Raw genomic sequence first — 19362 nt, forward strand, 5'->3', positions numbered from 1 at the left:
TCATCTGTAAAATGGGGATTAAGACTGTGAGCCCCACGTGGGACCACCTCATTCCCCTGTACCTCCCCCAGCGCTTAGAACAGTGCTCGGCACAAAGTAAGCGCTTAACAAATACCAACATTATTATTATTATCATTATTGCCCAGGGCTTCCCCCAGCGCTTTGCACACAGTGGGCGCTGCCTCCCTACGACTGAATGCATGATGCACCCTTAACATCACTGCGCCCAACGTCTTCCCCCAGCGCTTTGCGCACAGTCGGCGCTCATTCGATAGGACTGGATGAATGAATGGACGATACACCCTTAACATCTTATTCCCCAGGGCTTCCCCCAGCGCTCCGCACAGAGTGGGCGCTCCCTCCATACCGATGAACGAATGAATGACGCACCCTTCGCATCGTTATTCCCAACGTCTTCCCCCAGCGCACAGTGGGCGCTCCCTCCAAACTAACGAATGAATGAATGAATAGGCCCTTGTCATTCTTCTTCCCCACCGCTTCCCCAGCGCTTTGCACACAGTGGGCGCTCCCGCCATACCAATGAATGAATGAATGAACGATACACCCTTAACATCATTGTTCCCCAGGGCTTCCCCCAGCGCTTTGCACAGTCAGCGCTCCTTCACTAGGACTGGGTGAATGAATGAACGATACACCCGTAACATCTTATTCCCCAGGGCTTCGCCCCAGCGCTCTGCACACAGTGGGCGCTCCCTCCCTACCGACGAATGAATGAATGAACGATGCCCCCTTAACCTCCTTCTTCCCAACGTCTTCCCCCAGCGCTCTGCACGCAGTGGGCGCTGCCTCCAAACCGACGAATGGATGAATGAATGGATGGGCCCTTTGTCATTCTTCTTCCCCACCGTTTCCCCAGCGCTCTGCACACAGTGGGCGCTCCCTCCATGCCAATGAATGGATGAATGAACGATGCACCCTTAACATCGTTATTCCCAACGTCTTTCCCCAGCGCTCTGCACACAGTGGGTGCTCCCTCCAAACCAATGAATGAATGAATAGGCCCTTATCGTTCTTCTACCCAACCGTCTTCCCAGAGCTCTGCACACAGTGGGCGCTCTCTCCATACCAATGAATGAATGAATGAACGATGCACCCTTAACATCATTATTCCCAACGTCTTCCCCCAGCGCTCTGCACGCAGTGGGCGCTCCCTCCACCCCGACGAATGAATGAATGAATAGGGCCTTGCCATTCTTCTTCCCCACCGTTTCCCCAGCGCTGTGCACACAGTGGGCACTCCCTCCATACCAGTGAATGAATGAATGATACACCCTTAACATCATTGTTCCCCAGGGCTCCCCCCAGCGCTTTGCACACAGTCAGCGCTCCTTCACTAGGACTGGATGAATGAATGCATGATACACCCTTAACCTCCTTCTTCCCAAAGTCTTCCCCCAGCGCTGTGCACACAGTGGGTGCTCCCTCCCTGCCGACGAATGAATGAATGGATGGGCCCTTATCGTTCTTCTTCCCCACCGTTTCCCCAGCGCGTGGCACACAGTGGGCGCTCCCTCCCTATCAACGAATGGATGAATGAACGATGCACCCTTAACCTCCTTCTTCCCAACGTGTTCCCCCAGCGCTCTGCACACAGTGGGCGCTCCCTCCAAACTAACGAATGAATGAATGAATAGGCCCTTTGTCATTCTTCTTCCCAACCATTTCCCCAGCGCTTGGCACACAGTGGGCGCTCCCTCCCTCCCAAGGAATGGATGAATGAACGATGCACCCTTAACATCCTTCTTCCCAACATCTTCCCCCAGTGCTTGGCACACAGTGGGCGCTCCCTCCCTCCCAAGGAATGGATGAATGAATGATGCACCCTTAACATCCTTCTTCCCAACATCTTCCCCCAGCGCTGTGCACACAGTGGGCGCTCTCTCCCCGCCGACGAATGAATGAATGAATAGGTCCTTATCGTTCTTCTTCCCCACCGTTTCCCCAGCGCTTGGCACACAGTGGGCGCTCCCTCCCTATCAACGAATGGATGAATGAACGATGCACCCTTAACCTCCTTCTTCCCAACGTGTTCCCCCAGCGCTCTGCACACAGTGGGCGCTCCCTCCAAACTAACGAATGAATGAATGAATAGGCCCTTTGTCATTCTTCTTCCCAACCATTTCCCCAGCGCTTGGCACACAGTGGGCGCTCCCTCCCTCCCAAGGAATGGATGAATGAACGATGCACCCTTAACATCCTTCTTCCCAACATCTTCCCCCAGTGCTTGGCACACAGTGGGCGCTCCCTCCCTCCCAAGGAATGGATGAATGAATGATGCACCCTTAACATCCTTCTTCCCAACATCTTCCCCCAGCGCTTGGCACACAGTGGGCGCTCCCTCCCCACCGACGAATGAATGAATGAATAGGTCCTTATCGTTCTCCTTCCCCACCTTTTCCCCAGCGCTTGGCACACAGTGGGCGCTGCCTCCCTCCCAAGGAATGGATGAATGAACGATGCCCCCTTAACCTCCTTCTTCCCAACGTGTTCCCCCAGCGCTCTGCACACAGTGGGCGCGCCCTGCAAACCGACGAATGAATGAATGAATAGGCCCTTGTCGTTCTTCTTCCCCACCGTTTCCCCAGCGCTGCGCACACAGTGGGCGCCCCCTCCAAACTAACGAATGAATGAATGAATAGGCCCTTTGTCATTCTTCTTCCCCACCGTTTCCCCAGCGCTTGGCACACAGTGGGCGCTGCCTCCCTCCCAAGGAATGGATGAATGAACGATGCCCCCTTAACCTCCTTCTTCCCAACGTGTTCCCCCAGCGCTCTGCACACAGTGGGTGCTCCCTCCAAGCCGACGAATGAATGAATGAATGGGCCGTTATCATTCTCCTTCCCCACCGTTTCCCCAGCGCTTGGCACACAGTGGGCGCTGCCTCCCTCCCAAGAAATGGATGAATGAACGATGCCCCCTTAACCTCCTTCTTCCCAACGTGTTCCCCCAGCGCTCTGCACACAGTGGGCGCGCCCTCCAAACCGACGAATGAATGAATGGATGAATGGATGAATGGAGCTCCCCTTACGCTGCTGCTGCTGCTGCTGCTGCTGAGGATGCTGCTGCTGCTGCTGCTGCTGGGGATGCTGCTGCAGCTGCTGCAGCTGCTGCAGCTGCTGCAGGCGGGGTGTCCGTCACGAAGGCTAATGAGGGGGCGATTTGCGGGCACACACACACACACACAGGTGACCGTGACTCACCCCGCTGTGGTGCGTGCGGGGAGCCGGACCCGGAGGAGGACGACGGAGCTGGGGGATGAGGATGAGGATGATGCCGCGCCAACGCCGCCGCCGCCGCCGCCGCCCTCAGCGGAGACCAACCGCACCCCCCCGCCTCGCCCCCGCCCCCTCCCCGCAGATGCCCCGCCCCCTCGGGTGCGGACGGACCAATGGGGAGGTGGGTTTCCTCAGCAGGCGTTTCCCCCCTTCCCCCCGTCCGCCCCCTCCCTTTCGGGCGTGGACGGACCAATGAGGCCGGGGCTTTCCTCAGCAGCCCCGCCCCCCAAGCCCCGCCCCCTCGGGTGAGGACGGACCAATGAGGCCGGGGCTTTCCTCAGCAACCCCGCCTCCTTGGGCGTGGACGGACCAATGAGGCCTGGGCTTTCCTCAGAAGCCCCGCTCCCCCCAAGCCCCGCCCCCTCGGGCGAGGACGAACCAATGAGGCCGGGGCTTTCCTCAGAAGCCCCGCCCCCTCGGGCGTGGACGGACCAATGAGGCCGGGGCTTTCCTCAGAAGCCCCGCTCCCCCCAAGCCCCGCCCCCTCGGGTGAGGACGGACCAATGAGGCCGGGGCTTTCCTCAGCAGCCCCGCCCCCTGGGGCGAGGACGGACCAATGAGGACGGGGCTTTCCTCAGCAGCCCCGCCCCCTCGGGCGTGGACGGACCAATGAGGCCGGGGCTTTCCTCAGCAGCCCCGCCCCCTCGGGCGTGGACGGACCAATGAGGACGGGGCTTTCCTCAGCAGCCCCGCCCCCTCGGGCGTGGACGGACCAATGAGGCCGGGGCTTTCCTCAGCCTCCGCGTGAGGTTTGGTTGCCACGCGACCCTCGCGCGGGGGGCGGGGCCGAGGGGGGGGCGGGGGTTGCCTCCTGGGGGTTTCCAGCTGCTTTTCTATCCATCATATCTATCTATCCATCTATCGTCCTATCGATCAACCTATCATCATATCTATCCTATCTATCATCTATTTATCTATCTTTCATCTCTAGCTCTCTAATGTAATCTATCATCTCTCTCTCTCTCTCTCTCTCATCTCTATCATATCTTCATCTATCCTATCGATCATATCGATCTATCATCTCTATCATCTCTATCATCTCTCTATCATATCTATCTATAATATCCTATCATCTCTATCGATCTATCAATCATCTCTATCAAATCTACCTAACATATCTATCCTATCTATCATCTATTTATCTATCTTTCATCTCTAGCTCTCTAATGTAATCTATCATCTCTCTCTCTCTCTCATCTCTATCATATCTTCATCTATCCTATCGATCATATCGATCTATCATCTCTATCATATCTCTATCATATCTATCTATAATATCCTATCATCTCTATCGATCTATCAATCATCTCTATCAAATCTACCTAACATATCTATCCTATCTATCATCTACTTATCTATCTTTCATCTCTAGCTCTCTAATGTAATCTATCATCTCTCTCTCTCTCTCTCTCTCTCTCTCATCTCTATCATATCTTCATCTATCCTATCGATCATATCGATCTATCATCTCTATCATCTCTATCATCTCTCTATCTCTATCTATAATATCCTATCATCTCTATCCATCTATCAATCATCTCTATCAAATCTACCTATCATATCTATCATATCTATCATCCCTATCCATCATCACATCTATTTATCTATCATATCACATCTAGAAGCAGCGTGGCTCAGTGGAAAGAGCACGGGCTTTGGAGTCAGGGCTCATGAGTTCGAATCCCAGCTCTGCCACTTGTCGGCTGGGTGACTGTGGGCGAGTCACTTCACTTCTCTGTGCCTCAGTTCCCTCATCTGTAAAATGGGGATGAAGACTGTGAGCCCCACGTGGGACAACCTGATTCCCCTGTGTCTACCCCAGCGCTTAGAACAGTGCTCGGCACATAGTAAGCGCTTAACAAATACCAACATTATTATTATTATTATCTGCCCATCATCATATCTATCATATCTATCTATCCATCATATCCATCATCTCTATCATATCTAGCATCATATCTATCAATCTTTCATCTCTATCTTATGCAATCTATCATCTCTATCTCTCTATCATATCTATCATCATATCTATAATCTCTATATCTATCTATATCTATTTATCTACCATATCATATCTATCATCTCTAATCTATTCATCTATCGTATCTATCATCTCTATTCATCTATATCTATCTATATCTAACATATCTATTTACCTATATCATATTTGTCATCTCTATCAATCTATCATATCTATCATTATATCTATCATATCTACCTCTCATATCTATCATATTTATCATCCCTATCCATCATATCTATCATATCACATCTATCTATATCTACCATCTGTGTGTGTGTGTGTGTGTGTGTGTGTGTGTGTGTGTGTGTGAGATGCTGCGCTCTCACCGCCTTAGGCGCATGCAAAGGTTTGGACACACACACTCTCACACACACACACACACACACATGCTTTGGGGACACTCCTGCTTTGGGGTCACACACACCGTGGCTCAGTGGAAAGAGCCCAGGATGGGGAGTCAGAGGGCGTGGGTTCGGATCCCAGCTCTGCCCCCAGTCAGCTGTGTGACTGTGGGCAAGTCACTTCACTTCTCTGGGCCTCAGTGATCTCATCTGGAAAATGGGGATGAAGACTGTGAGCCTCACGTGGGACCACCTGATCACCTTATATCCCCCCAGCACTTAGAACAGTGCTGGGCACATAGTAAACGCTTAACAAATACCAACATTATTATTGTTATCATGATGTTTTGGGGTCACACACATGCTTTGGGGACCCACACATGCTTTGGGGACACAAACATACTTTGGTCACACACATGTTTTGGGGACACACATGCTTTGGGGACACACACATGCTTTGGGAACACATACTTTAGACACACATGCTTTGGGGACACACATACTTTGCACGCACATGCTTTGGGGACATATACTTTGGACACACTTGCTTTAGGGACACACATTCTTTGGGGGGGGCACATGCGTCAGGGACACACATGCTTTGGACACATACATACATTGTACACACACACAAGCTTTGGACACACGCATACTTTGGAAAAGCATGCTTTGGACACACACACACAACACTTTGGACACAGGCATGTTCACACAAGTTCACACGGACCATGCATTGGCCCACCTGGCAAAATGCATCTAGACTGTGATCTCGTCGTGGGCTGGGAATGCGTTGGACGTCGCAGTGCCCTCTCCCAAGTGCTTAGTGCAGGGCCTCGCACACAGGAAGCGCTCAATAAATATGACTATTAAAGATAATGATGATAATCTGCATGGGGCATGCCCTCCCCAGCCGGGAGGCTGAGAATTCGCCACACAAAAACCGCACGCCCTGGCTCCCGCATTCCGTTTCATTCATTCATTCATTCAATAGTATTTATTGAGCGCTTACTAGGTGCAGAGCACTGTACTAAGCGCTTGGGATGAACAAGTCGGCAACAGATAGTGACAGTCCCTGCCGTTTGACGGGCTTGGGGATGAAGTCATCACAGGTGGAAGGAGAAATATGTAGGAACATAAAGCCCGTCCTCGCAGGATCCAAGAGGGGGAAGAGAGGAGATTTCAAAAGCAGAGGGATTTTTTTTTTTCCACCACCGCTGGACAAAGGGACTGCACCCAGAATGCTTGAAATTGTAAAATGATTTCCCATTAGAAAGGCAAAAGATCAGCTCCCAAATGTAAAACAAAACAAAAAAAAAAGCATAATGGGAAGAGACGCCCTTTAGCTACCCACCCCATCACCGACTCTGATCCCTTTGTGCCACGGTGTCACACTAATAAACCTGCAAATATCGTGATGGAGAATCGTGAGAGAAATGGAGGGCCTTCTTTAGCTTTGCAGGAGCAGCACTGGTTAATTTTCTAAGAAGGAACAGAGGTTTGACAGAGAAGGAAAGGGGGCGAAAGGAAACAGGGCAAACCAAAATCCAGAACCCGACGCTTCCTCGCGAGTCCTCTGCAACTGGTTAAATTCTGTATTTGTGTTTCAACGACGACAACAGAGGAAAAAATCACGTCTGCTTCCGTCACGTTTATACACGCACTGGTGCTTCTCGGGTATTAAATCCCCAATTTTCGTCCCTTGGATCCCATCTCCTCTCATTTCCCAAAAAAGAATTTGCTCTCGCCTGCTTCCCTTCTTTATTTGCAGTCGTCGATCCCTTAATATTCTTCTCTGGGTGCAAACAAGCTTGGGTCTTCCCCACCCCAAAGGTTCAATTTGGACCTCTTTCCCTCAGATTCCTTGGATGGGCTGCTTAGATTTGCTGTTTTCTCGGTCCTCTGAAATCTGGATTTCATCTTTTTCTCTCTACTGAGACTCCCTCACCCAAGTCCCCATTCATTCATTCCATCGTATTTATTGAGCGCTTACTAGGTGCCGAGCACTGTACCAAGCGCTCGGAAAGTACGATTCGGCAACAGAGACAATCCCTACCCAACAACGAGCTCACAGTCTCAACAGGGGAGACAGACAACAAAACAGAACAAGTAGACAGGCATCGATAGCATCAAAATAGATAAAGAGAATTATAAATCTATACACATCATTAATAAATAGAATAATAAATATGCACAAATATACACAAGTGCCGTGGAGCTCTTTCGGGGGAAATTTTGTTACAACGCTCTACTCTGACCTAATCTTACCCATCTTCTTGGCTCTGTTTGACTAATGACACTAAAAAAGAAACCCTCTTTTTTAAGAAATTTGCAAAGTGCTTACCATGTGCACTAAGTGCTGATGTAGATACAAGCTAATCAGGTTAAAAGCCATCCGTGTCCCACGTGGGACTCACAGTCTTATTGCCCATTTGACAGATGAGGTAACTGAGGCCCGGAGAAGTGAAATGACTCGCCCAAGGTCACACAGCAGATAAGTGGCAGAGCGGGATTAGAACCCCTGCTCGATCCACCGGGCCATGCTGGTTCCTCTTTGTATACTAATGATGGCATCTGTTAAGCACTTAGTAGGTGCAATGCACTGTTCTAAGCCCTGGAGGAGATACAAGGTCATCGGGTTGTCCCACGTGGGGCTCACAGTCTTCACCCCCATTTTACAGGTGAGGTCCCTGAGGCACAGAGAAGTTAAGCGGCTTGCCCCAAGTCACACAGCTGCCAAGTGACAGAGCCAGGATTAGAACCCACATCCTCTGACTCCCAAGCCCGGGCTCTTTCCCCTAAGCCATGCTCCTTCTCATTATTATTTGTATAATGATTATCTGTATAATAATAAAGGTATTTGAGAAGCAGCACGGCTTAGGGGAAAGAGCCCGGGCTTGGGAGTCAGAGGACTTAGGTTCTAATCCCAGCTCTGCCACGTTGACTGCTGTGTGACCTTGGGCAAGCCACTTAACTTCTCTGGGCCTCAGTTACCTCACCTGTAAAATGGGGATAAAGACCGTGAGCCCCACGTGGGACCATCTGATGACCTGTCTCTACCCCAGCGCTTAGAACAGTGCTTGGTATATCATCAGTGCTTAACAAATACCATTATTATTATTATTATTTGTTAAGCACTGACTATGTGCCATGCACTCTTTTCATCTCTCTCTTGCAGCAAAGTGGGTTCAATTCTTCTCATTCTCTTCTATTGGTCAGTAAATAGGACAGATGACTTCACTTTTCTCTTCAAAATAACCTTCCAAATATCGTGCATCCTTCCGTTCTCTTCCGCAATTGATCTCAGTTCCTTACAACTTGCCCAATACATCGGTTTTCTTCCATTCAGCATCCCTCCTCATATGAAAAACCCCAATTGGGACCAGTGCTCTTATAAGTAGAATTTTAGGAAGATGGAGTTCTCTTTATCCACATTTCATCTGTCCACAGATTTCATCTTCGCCTCTGCAAGCCCCATTACTATTAATATTGCCTCTCCTCTGACCTGCAATTGGGGACATTCTAAATATAATGGATTGTTCATATAACAGATTCTATTTTTACAGAAAGCTCTTCTTTGAATCTGAAGATGACGCTTACTCGTGGTGAGATTTTGCTCTGGGCACATGTGGAGGATAAAACCAGTGTTCGGCTGACGGTTCCTTAGGCATTCAGTACGTTGAAAAATGACCTTTGCTGGATTGTCGTAAGCTCGTTGGGGGCACGGAATGTGTCTGCTCAGTTTGTATCCTCCCAAGAGTTTAGCTCGGTGCTCTGCACACCATAAGCGCTCAATGAATATGGCCGAATGAACGAGTGAATCTTACAACTCCCGGGGCTGCCTCGTTGTAACACCGCATGAAATCTACTCTTCTGTTGGGTGAGGTTTGGTGTAGTAGCTTAGGAAGGAATCTGAAATCATCCAAAATAGACAGTGTAAAAAGGAACTGACCAAGACTCCACCTCTGAGTAATTCATTCATTCAGTCGTATTTATTGAGCGCTTGCTCTGTGCAGAGCCCTCTACTAAGGGCTTGGAAAGTACAATTCAGCAACAACCCCTGCCCACAATGGGGTCATAGTCTCGAAGGGGGGAGACAAGCATCAAAACAAGTAAACAGGCATCAATAGCATCAATATAAATAAATAGAATTCTAGATATCTATGCATCATTAATATAAATAGAATTCTAACTATGTACCTGTATACACAAGTGCTATGGGGGATAAAGCAAAGGGAGGGAGTCGGGGCGATAGGGAGGGGAAGGGGAGCTGAGGAAAAGGGGGGCTTAGTGTGGGAAGGCCTCCCGGAGGTGAGCTTTCAGTAAAATCACTGTGGGCAGGGATTATGTCTAGCGACTAGCAGAGTGCTCTCAACACAGTAAGAGCTTAGTAAATACCATTAATTGATTGACTTACTGATGGACCAAATTCCACCAAATAAATTAGAGCAAATGGCCCTCTCGACTAGGACTTCATAGTGTTATCAATCAATAGGTGGTATTTGTTGAGCGCTTACTCTGTGCACAGCACTGTACTATGTGCCTGGGAAAATACAATACAGCCCAAAAGGCTTAAAAAAGGTTTGGCTTCTTCTGACATAATAATTATTATAAGTATCTGTTTAGGGCTCACTAGGTACCAGGTGCTGTGCTAAGCACTGGGGTGGATGCAAGCAAATCGGACTGGACGCAGTTCCTGTCCCACCTGGGGCTCACAGTTTTAATCCCCATTTTACAGATGTGGGAAATGAGGTATAGAGATGTTAAGTGACTCGCCCGAGGTCACTCGGCATTCAAGTGGCAGGGCCTGGATTAGAATCCAGGTCAAATATCTATGAATGAATGAACTATATGTGAATGAACTAGGTGTGGGTGAGTTGGCTATTAAACAATCATATTTATTGAGCATTTACTGTGTGCAGAACACTGTATTTCCCTCTGCTCCTCCTCCCCTCCCCATTCCCCCCCCTTCCTCCCTCTGCTCTTCCCCCTTCTCCTCCCCACAACACTGTGCATATTTGTGCATATGGGTATATATTATTACTCTATTAATTTTATTAATGATGTGTATATATCTACGATTCTATTTATCTTGATATTTACGCCAGACTACTTGTTTTGTCTTGCTCTGTTTTGTCTTGTTGTATCTCTCCCCCGCTTAGACTGTGAGCCCGTTGTCGGGCAGGAATTGTCTCTCTGTTGCTGAACTGTACATTCCAAGGGCTTAGTACAGTGCTCTGCACATAGTAAATGCTCAATAAATACAATGGAATGAATGAAGGACTTGGGAGACTACAATAGAGAATATAACAAAGTCCCTGCCAATGAAAAGTTTACAATCTAGAGGAGCTTACAGTCTAGAGGCTATGAAGTTCAGGTTTGGTCTCTGTATTTTAAAAGGAATAGGAAGAAATTTGTCACTTGGCACTTGGGAGAGTACAATACAACAACAAGCAGACAGATTCCCTGCCTACAATGAGCTCACAGTCTAGAGGGGGCAGACAGACATTAATATAAATAAATAAGTTACAGATATATATGAATGTGCTGTGTGGCTGAGAGGGGGGGGATGAATAAAAGCAGCGTGGCTCAGTGGAAAGAGCACAGGCTTCGGAGTCAGAGGTCATGAGTTCGACTCCCAGCTCTGCCACTTGTCAGCTGTGTGACTGTGGGCAAGTCACTTAACTTCTCTGTGCCTCAGTTCCCTCATCTGTAAAATGGGGATTAAAAGTGCGTGAGCCCCACATGGGAAAACCTGATGACCCTGTATCTCCCCCAGTGCTTAGAACAGTGCTCGGCACCTAGTAAGCGCTTAACAAATACCAACAATAAAAGGAGCAAGTCAGGGTGATGCAGAAGGGAGTGGGAGAAGAGGAGAGGAGGGCTTAGTCAGGGAAGGCTTCTTGGAGGAGATGGGACTTCAGTAAAGCTATGAAGTGTCGGGGGGAGCAATTATCTGTCTACTAATTAGGGATCATGTCTACTAATTCTAAGGTGCTTCCCTCAGCACGTAGAAGAGTGTTGTGCATCCAATAAGTACTCACTAAATATTAACTGATTCTTCCAGACATGTATTTTTATTACGTGTGGATTGGACTCTGTTGCAGATTTAAGGAGCAATTTTCCAGCAACATGGCCTACCTGAGTAGAACATGTTGTACTGTGGGACAAAGCAGTTGTGCGCACACAAACACACCCACACGCCATCGATCTAAAGCCCCTGCACTATAACTCAAGTTTTCAGTAACACGAGATTCACGAAGAACCCAACCCCTGCATTCTAGAAAACCGAATATTAACTGTACAATATTCCTCTCTAAGAAACTTTCCCTCCCCTCCAGGCTCTGAGCAAATGCATCTTTGCCTTCACAAAATCTCCAGGCTCTTATTCCATCTAAAACAAAATTATCAACCACTGTCAAAGTATCCTTCCTAGTTCCTCCTTTGAATCTGTATTTTAGGCCCCTTAGCCTAAAATATACACACACCCCCCCAAAAATCCAGTTGCTTTTGTAAAAGAATATTGTATACTGTTATATTGTTCTTTCCCAAGCATTTAGTACAGGGCTGTACGCAGAGTAAGCGCTCAATAAATATGATTGATTCATCGACTGAGAACCTCTGTTTTCTTAGGACAAGATCCCTCAGGGCAACTTTCTTCATAATGGTGAGAGGGTTTTTTTTTTTTGTTTTTCTTGCTTCAGGCTAAGATTTTTTTTAAAACCTTTATCATTGTCCTATAGTGACATCTACCGAAGGAAAGCAGCAGATACAATTAAACTAACTACACAAAAAACTACAGTAATTATTCTTTTACAAAAGCAGCTGTATTTTTGGGGGGGGGGATTCTATTTTTTTAATTACGATACAGGTACACTAATGATTTGCATTTTTCCCACCATCTGCTACTTCAGCAGCCCTAAGCAACCCAAGCCCATAACAAAACACATCACCCGAAGGCACATGCAAATTTATTTTTATACTCTGTTACTTCCATCTGTAATTTTTTTTTGTCTCTGTCCCTCCAGCTAAAATGTAAATTCCTTGAGGGAAGGAATCCTATCTACTATTGAAGTGTACTCTCCCTAGAGGTTAGTAGATATAATAAGTATTCAATCAATATAATTGATTAAAACATAAAAACGTGCCGAGACCGTGGGTAGTCGGTACGTAATCAACACAAACTTTTTTATGACTTTAGATTTGGAAATTAATTTCAGTGCAGTTCTAATGCAGCGTTTCAACGTATCTTTATTTATAAAACTTCTGTTCAGTTGGGAAGCAGTGTGGCCTGGTGGATAAAACCCGGGGCCTGGAAATTAGAAGGACCTCGGTTCTAATCCCAGCTCCACTACTTGCCGGCTGTGGGACCTTGGACAAGTCACTTCACTTCTCTGTGCCTCAGTTACCTCATCTGCAAAATGGGGATTGAGACCGTGATCCCCATGTAGGACATGGACTCTATCCAGTCTGATTACCTTGTATCTACTCCAGCCCTTAGCAGAGTGCCTGGCACATAGTAAATGCTTAACCGATATTAGATACGATATTAGATATCGCAGTGTTCAGAACAGTGCCTGTCACGTAGTAAGCGCTTAACAAATACCACAATTGTCTACCTCAGCACTTAAAACAGTGCCTGGCATGTAAGAAGCACTTCATAAATAAATAATAATAAATTCTGCCACAAAATTCTGCTGCCTGATGCGAGGATGGACAAAGAAGTAGAGAAACAGCATGGCTTAGTGGATAGAGCATGACATTAGGAGTCAGAAGGATCTGGGTTCTAATCTCCACTCTGCCTTGTCTGCTTGTGTGACCTTGGTCAAGTCACTTCACTTCTTTTTGCCTCAGTTCCCTCAGTTGTAAAATGAGGATTAAGACTTTGAGCCCTGAAGGAGTCATGAACTGTGTGTAATTTGACTACCTTATATATAGCCCAGCTATACAGTGCCTGGCACATGATAAGCACTTCATAAATACCATTTTAAAAAAAGGTAAAAATCAGAATCAAAAAGGCCCTCCTCCTCTCAGTAAACGAGTCTCTGCCCTCGACACTCTCCCATGCCGCTGCTGGCCAGCACAGGTGAGTTTTGACTCGGTAGCCACTGGCCAAGCTAGGAATGGAATGGACAGGCCGCCTCCGCTTGACTCTCCCTCCCGGAGCCGAGACTGGTAGAGTACGGGGAAACTCTCCAGGTGCGACCGTGAGAGGTTACAGTAGGGTAAGTAGATAAAATCTGTGCACTCGATTCACTCTACTTAAAGGAGTTTTTTTGTGTCTGCTGCCTCCATCTCATGTCTTCGGTGACCTTTGAAACAAATAAAAAAGGTGAGAAATGCCATTTTGGATCATTAAGAAAACCCTTCAGGGAATTCTGTTGGAAGTTGTTTGGAAATGACATGTTAGCTGAGATCCCTCTTTTCTTCCACATTAGAAGTGTTTGGCTAATTTTTTGTTTTCACATAGGCTTCTTGAAATTTGTGTACTTCTGTTATGCTCCCCTTGGGGAATTTAATATCCACGGCAAACTCTGTCGCTTGGTTTCCAATGTTTGCTTTTTCATTTATTCTTAGCTATGAAGTTGCCAATATTAAAAGCAGGAAAACTTGCATTATTGCAACATTCATTATTTTAAGAAACATACACTAAAGTACCTCAAATTCAAGATATTCCCCACCAATTCAGAACTGGTTGGCAGTCCTGTTTACACAAGGATTTAATCTATTTATGGCTGTTCACACCACAAACATTTACAACTGTTTCCCCCCACGAGACCTCCAGAGAGCAATCCCAACCTGCACTTGCCAGAGTAGTCTTTAAAAAGTCTTAGAGCCTGTTTGTTTCATGTGGTGGGAAGAAGCCAAGTAGGTAGGCTAGCTGACGAAAGAGACAAGGGTCTGATTCTTCCCGACAACTCTTTTAAACATTTCACCTCACACTTAAAGGGGGCATGACTCTCTTGCTTCTTTCCTAGAACGCATTCTATCTTAGAGTGTTGGTGAGCAAACCAAAAGTCAACTAATCAACATTCCCAAGGAGGTAATTGAATAAAATAGGAACTTTTATCATCAATACCTGCATATCCCCTGTCTTCATTCTCCAGGTTGTGTGTGAAGTTTGCGTATTGCCAACATGGGCTCTCCCTAGCCCTTTCTAGTCAATTTTATTTACTGAGTGCTCACTGTGTGCAGAACACTGTACTAAGCACTTGGGAGAGTATAATTCTACAATAAACTGATCCATCCCCTGCCCGCAACGAGCTGACAGGCTAGAGGCGGAGACAGATGTGATCATAAATAATTGCAGATATATAAATGGATTACAGATAGAATAAATTAACAGCCACCATATCTTCTGGTGGGACCAGCAACCCAACAGGGAATCTGTGAGAGAAAACCTGCTGGCTACTAGCAGAGAGGAGGAGAATCATAAAAAAAAGGTTGGAGTGGAAGGAGGCCCATTAAGTAAGGGCCATATAAACTTGTCTGATTGGACTTAGTAAACATAATAAAATTTTATAGGACCCAGACTGAAAGACTAAGATTCTCAGTTGTTTATCTAGAAAAACACAAAGGGGCAATTTTATACACTGTGGCAGATCCAGTAAATTATATTTCTGGTGTGAATCAACAGGAAGTTGAGGAAATTTTTAACTGGATGAATGCAGAAGCTTATTTCAGTGAAGAAACAAGCAGGTCTAGGGGTTACTGATCTGCCTTGACAGAAAGGGCTTGGAAGCTATTGCCTAGAACACTACGTAGAACTTGGCTTCATGTGAGCAAAGTAGCATAATAAAATTGTTATATCTGTTAATAATAATAATGATGATGGTATTTGTTAAGCACTTACTATGTGCAAAGCACTGGGCTAGATACAAGGTTATCTGGTTGTCCCAGATGGGGCTCAGAGTCTTAATCCCCATTTTACAGATGAGGGAACTGAGGTCCCAAGAAGTGAAGTGACTTGCCTAAAGTCACACAGCTGACAAGTGGCAGAGCCGGGATTAAAACTCACAACCTCTGACTCCCAAGCCCGGGTTCTTTCCCCTGAGCCAGGCTGCTTCTCTATAAACACTTAATCTATGCCAAACACTATTAAATTCTAGGGTTGATAAAAGATAATCAGGTTGGACACAGTCCCTGTCCCGTGTGGAGGTCAAGCAATTATGTATTGTTATTAATAGCAATAATGATTCATAATAATAATTGTATTTGTAAAGTGTTTATTGTGCATCAAGCAATCTACTAAATGCTAGAGTAGATAAAAGGTAATCAGGTTGGACACAATCCCTATCCTACATGGGGTTCAAGCACTTATATAATATTATTAATAACAATAATTTATAGTAATAATAATAATAATAATGATGATGGTATTTGTTAAGCGCTTACTATGTGCAGAGCACTGTTCTAAGCGCTGGGGTAGACACAGGGGAATCAGGTTGTCCCACGTGGGGCTCACAGTCTTCATCCCCATTTTACAGATGAGGTAACTGAGGCACAGGGAAGTGAAGCGACTTGCCCACAGTCACACAGCTGGCAAGTGGCAGAGCGGGATTTGAACTCATGACCTCTGACTCCAAAGCCCGGGCTCTTTCCACTGAGCCACGCTGCTTAATAACTGTATGTATTAATAGCTTACTACGGGCCAAGCAATGTACTAAGCATCGGGGTAGATACAAGATAATCGGGTCCTACGTGGAGTTCAGAGTCTAAGTAGAGGGAGAACAAGTGTTTTATCCCCATTTAAAGATGAAAAAGAACTTTTTACAGAGGAAAAAGAGTTTAATCAAGGAAGGCCATTTGGAGGCAATTCATTCATTAAGTCGTATTTATTGCGCACTTTCTGTGCGCAAAGCACACACTACACACTTGGGGGAGTACAAGATAACAGTAAACGGACACATTCGCTGCCTACAATGAGGAGACGTGACCTTAATAATGCTTTGAAGGTGCTCAGGGTGTTGGTCTGAGGTACATTAAAGCGAGGTTTTCATTAGCATTAAATTTAAGGTTTAAAGTAACTGAAAATCAAATTACAACCTTAATCAAGTAGAATGTACTGTAAGAGAAAGCAGGAATAAAAGTAATTGGAAGCCATATTCCAGTAGCTTTAATCAACAGAATGCACTGTAAGAAAGGGAGGTATAATGAGTTTGCCCTGATTCACTTTTTAAGAACAGGGATACATTTTGAAATAACCTTTCTTCACTAACTTTTTTATCCAGCCAATATCAAATCCTATGACGCGCATAGATTTCAGCAAACTGGCACCAGTTTTTAATCTAATTTGAGGCAAAAGGAGGTCTATTCAACTAGGAGACCAATGTGACACCTTTTTTGATCTTTTACTCTTTTTACTGGAAAAACACTAGTTGTTTTAAAGAAGTCTTGGAGTCAACTAAGCTGGGTTTCGGCTTGATTGGTTCCTGGCTCCCTTTCAGTTAGTGCACTTAGACATTCTAATATCCTAAAGGTTTAGACCACCCTCCCCCGACCCACCCCTTCCCTTTCTTGATGTTTATCTAAGGAAAAATACTATTTTGACAAGAGGAAGATCTTAGAGGGTCTTAGTATCCTTATTTAATGTCACTGGCTTTTGAGTGCTTAACCCACTGCAAAGGCACATCAGGTGAAAAAGTAAGACTTTTCAGTCTTGATTTGATCAAAAAGATCAATCTAAATAGGTAAGAGAAGAGCACGTTGACGACTTGGGCGAATTTTTGCTGAATTCGACCCACTTGAAAGTTGTCTCCTGGATTGTGCTCAGATTTGCACCCTCCTCGGCCTCCAAGAACTTAATGTACATATCCGTAATTTTATTGGTTTATATCAAAGTCTGTCTACTGCTCCGGACTGTAAACTTGTTGTGGTAGAGAGTGTGTCTAGTCTACCACATCTGTTATATTGAACACTTCCTATGCACACAGTAAGTGCTCAATAAATACAACTGATTGTTCCCGTCTCACGCTTCGGCCTCTCCAATAGTGAGACCACTGAAAATGTGATCAATTGAGAAGCGGTGTGGCCTAGTGCAAAGAGCACGGGCCTGGGAGTCAAAGGTCCTGGGTTCTAATTGTGTCTCTCACTTGTCTGCTATGTGAACTTGAGCTAGTCCCTTCACTTCTCTGTGCTTCAATTAACTCATCTGTAAAATGGAGATTGAGACTGTGAGCCCTTTGTGACAGGGACTGTGTCCAACCCGATTATCTTATATTTCCCACAAGGCCAAACGACTAGACTTGGCATATTTGGGACACATCATCGGAAGGACTAATTCCCTGGAGAAGAATTAGGAAAAGTCCGGGGAAAACGTGGAAGAGGCAGAGTGGCAGCTAAATGGACACAGACCATAACAACGATAACGGAAGAACCGTTAGAAAGGTTGCGGGTTATGGCAGAGGACAGGACGTTCTGGAGAAAGTATATCCATGGAGACGCTATGAATTAGGAACGACTAGACATAATGAAGAATAATAGTAACAAAGATAAAACCTCAGCTCTTAGTACATTGCTTGGCACAGAGTTAGTGCTTAACAAATACTATTAAACAAAAAATCAATAATGCCCCTCTTAGAACTGGAGTTCTAATGGACAAGTCATTTTTTCAAAAAAGTGCTAGGAATAGCTAATGAACTTACCAAGGACAATCTGAATCTCTAATTTTTTTTTGCCCTCTGCCCTATGGCCTGATGGATTGATCCATCAGTCAATCAAAGCACTGGGTTAGACATAAGATAACCAGATCTCACATGGGTCTCACCATCTAAGTAGGAGAGAGAACAGGTTTGGAATTCCCTTTTTGCAGATGAGGGAACTGAAGCACAGAGAAGTGAAGTGACTTGTCCAAGTCACACAGCAGGCACGAGGCAGAGCTGGGATCAGAATATATCATTCTCGTCTCTAAGGTTACTGAAAAGGAATTTTTTTTTATGGTATTTGTTAAGCGCCTACTAGTGCCAGGCACTGTTCTAAGTACTGGGGTAGATAATGGATAATGAGGTGACGGAGCCGGAAATAGAACCCAGATCCTTCTGACTCCCAGGCCTGTGCTCAATCCACAAGGCTGTGCTAATGCTCATGGTGGGGAGTGACGGGATATTTACATAAACCCTAGAGTTTCTTGGCAAAAGCAGGGCCCGTTGTTTATAGAGTATCGATAGATGTGATGATCGCGACGATCGCTATGTCCCATTAACAATTTTAAGCAATTTTAGCTGATTAGTTCGTATTTACCCCAGAGCTTAGTACAGTGCCTAGCACAGAGTAAGCGCTTAAAATGTACATAAAAAATTGCTGTTTTGGTAAATATTTTTTAAATAGCCAATGTTTTCATTTAGAGAACTAATAATCTAGTGCCAATCCAATTTTTGATTGCTGTTGCTGGCTTCCATGCCTATGGAACATTAAAAGCGGATTCATTTTGGGCCACTTAAAAACCCGACGCAAACCTATGCCGACGGTTAAAACTAGTCAGACACCAGGGCTAGCGGTCCGTCTCTGAACAGGCCTCTCTCTGGCACTAATAAACTGAATTGAACCAGGCAAAATTACAGCGCGGAGGCTATCTGGATTAAGCAACGGATCAGTGACCGGAGACCAGACTCATACTTTTCGAGGAGAGGGAAAGAGAGCACACAGGCGTGTTTCTCCGTACGTCAGAGCGTGCCAAATAGAAACGACCCACTTTAGAACAAAGAGC

At 45.9% G+C, this 19362-nt stretch overlaps 1 protein-coding gene across 3 annotated transcripts in view; it reads right to left on the reverse strand.

The window, feature by feature from the left end:
* CDKL5 (cyclin dependent kinase like 5) overlaps window positions 1-3321 on the reverse strand; it is a 148158-nt gene extending 144837 nt beyond the window's left edge. For all 3 annotated transcript variants that reach the window (XM_029079692.2, XM_007670353.3, XM_029079690.2), the window contains exon 1: window positions 3222-3321. The gene's annotated coding sequence lies outside the window, so the exon portion shown is untranslated. The remainder of the gene's footprint in view (window positions 1-3221) is intronic.
* Between the last annotated feature and the right edge of the window lie 16041 nt (window positions 3322-19362).

Source organism: Ornithorhynchus anatinus, chromosome 15, assembly GCF_004115215.2.
Source record: "Ornithorhynchus anatinus isolate Pmale09 chromosome 15, mOrnAna1.pri.v4, whole genome shotgun sequence".
Taxonomy (NCBI): domain Eukaryota; kingdom Metazoa; phylum Chordata; class Mammalia; order Monotremata; family Ornithorhynchidae; genus Ornithorhynchus; species Ornithorhynchus anatinus.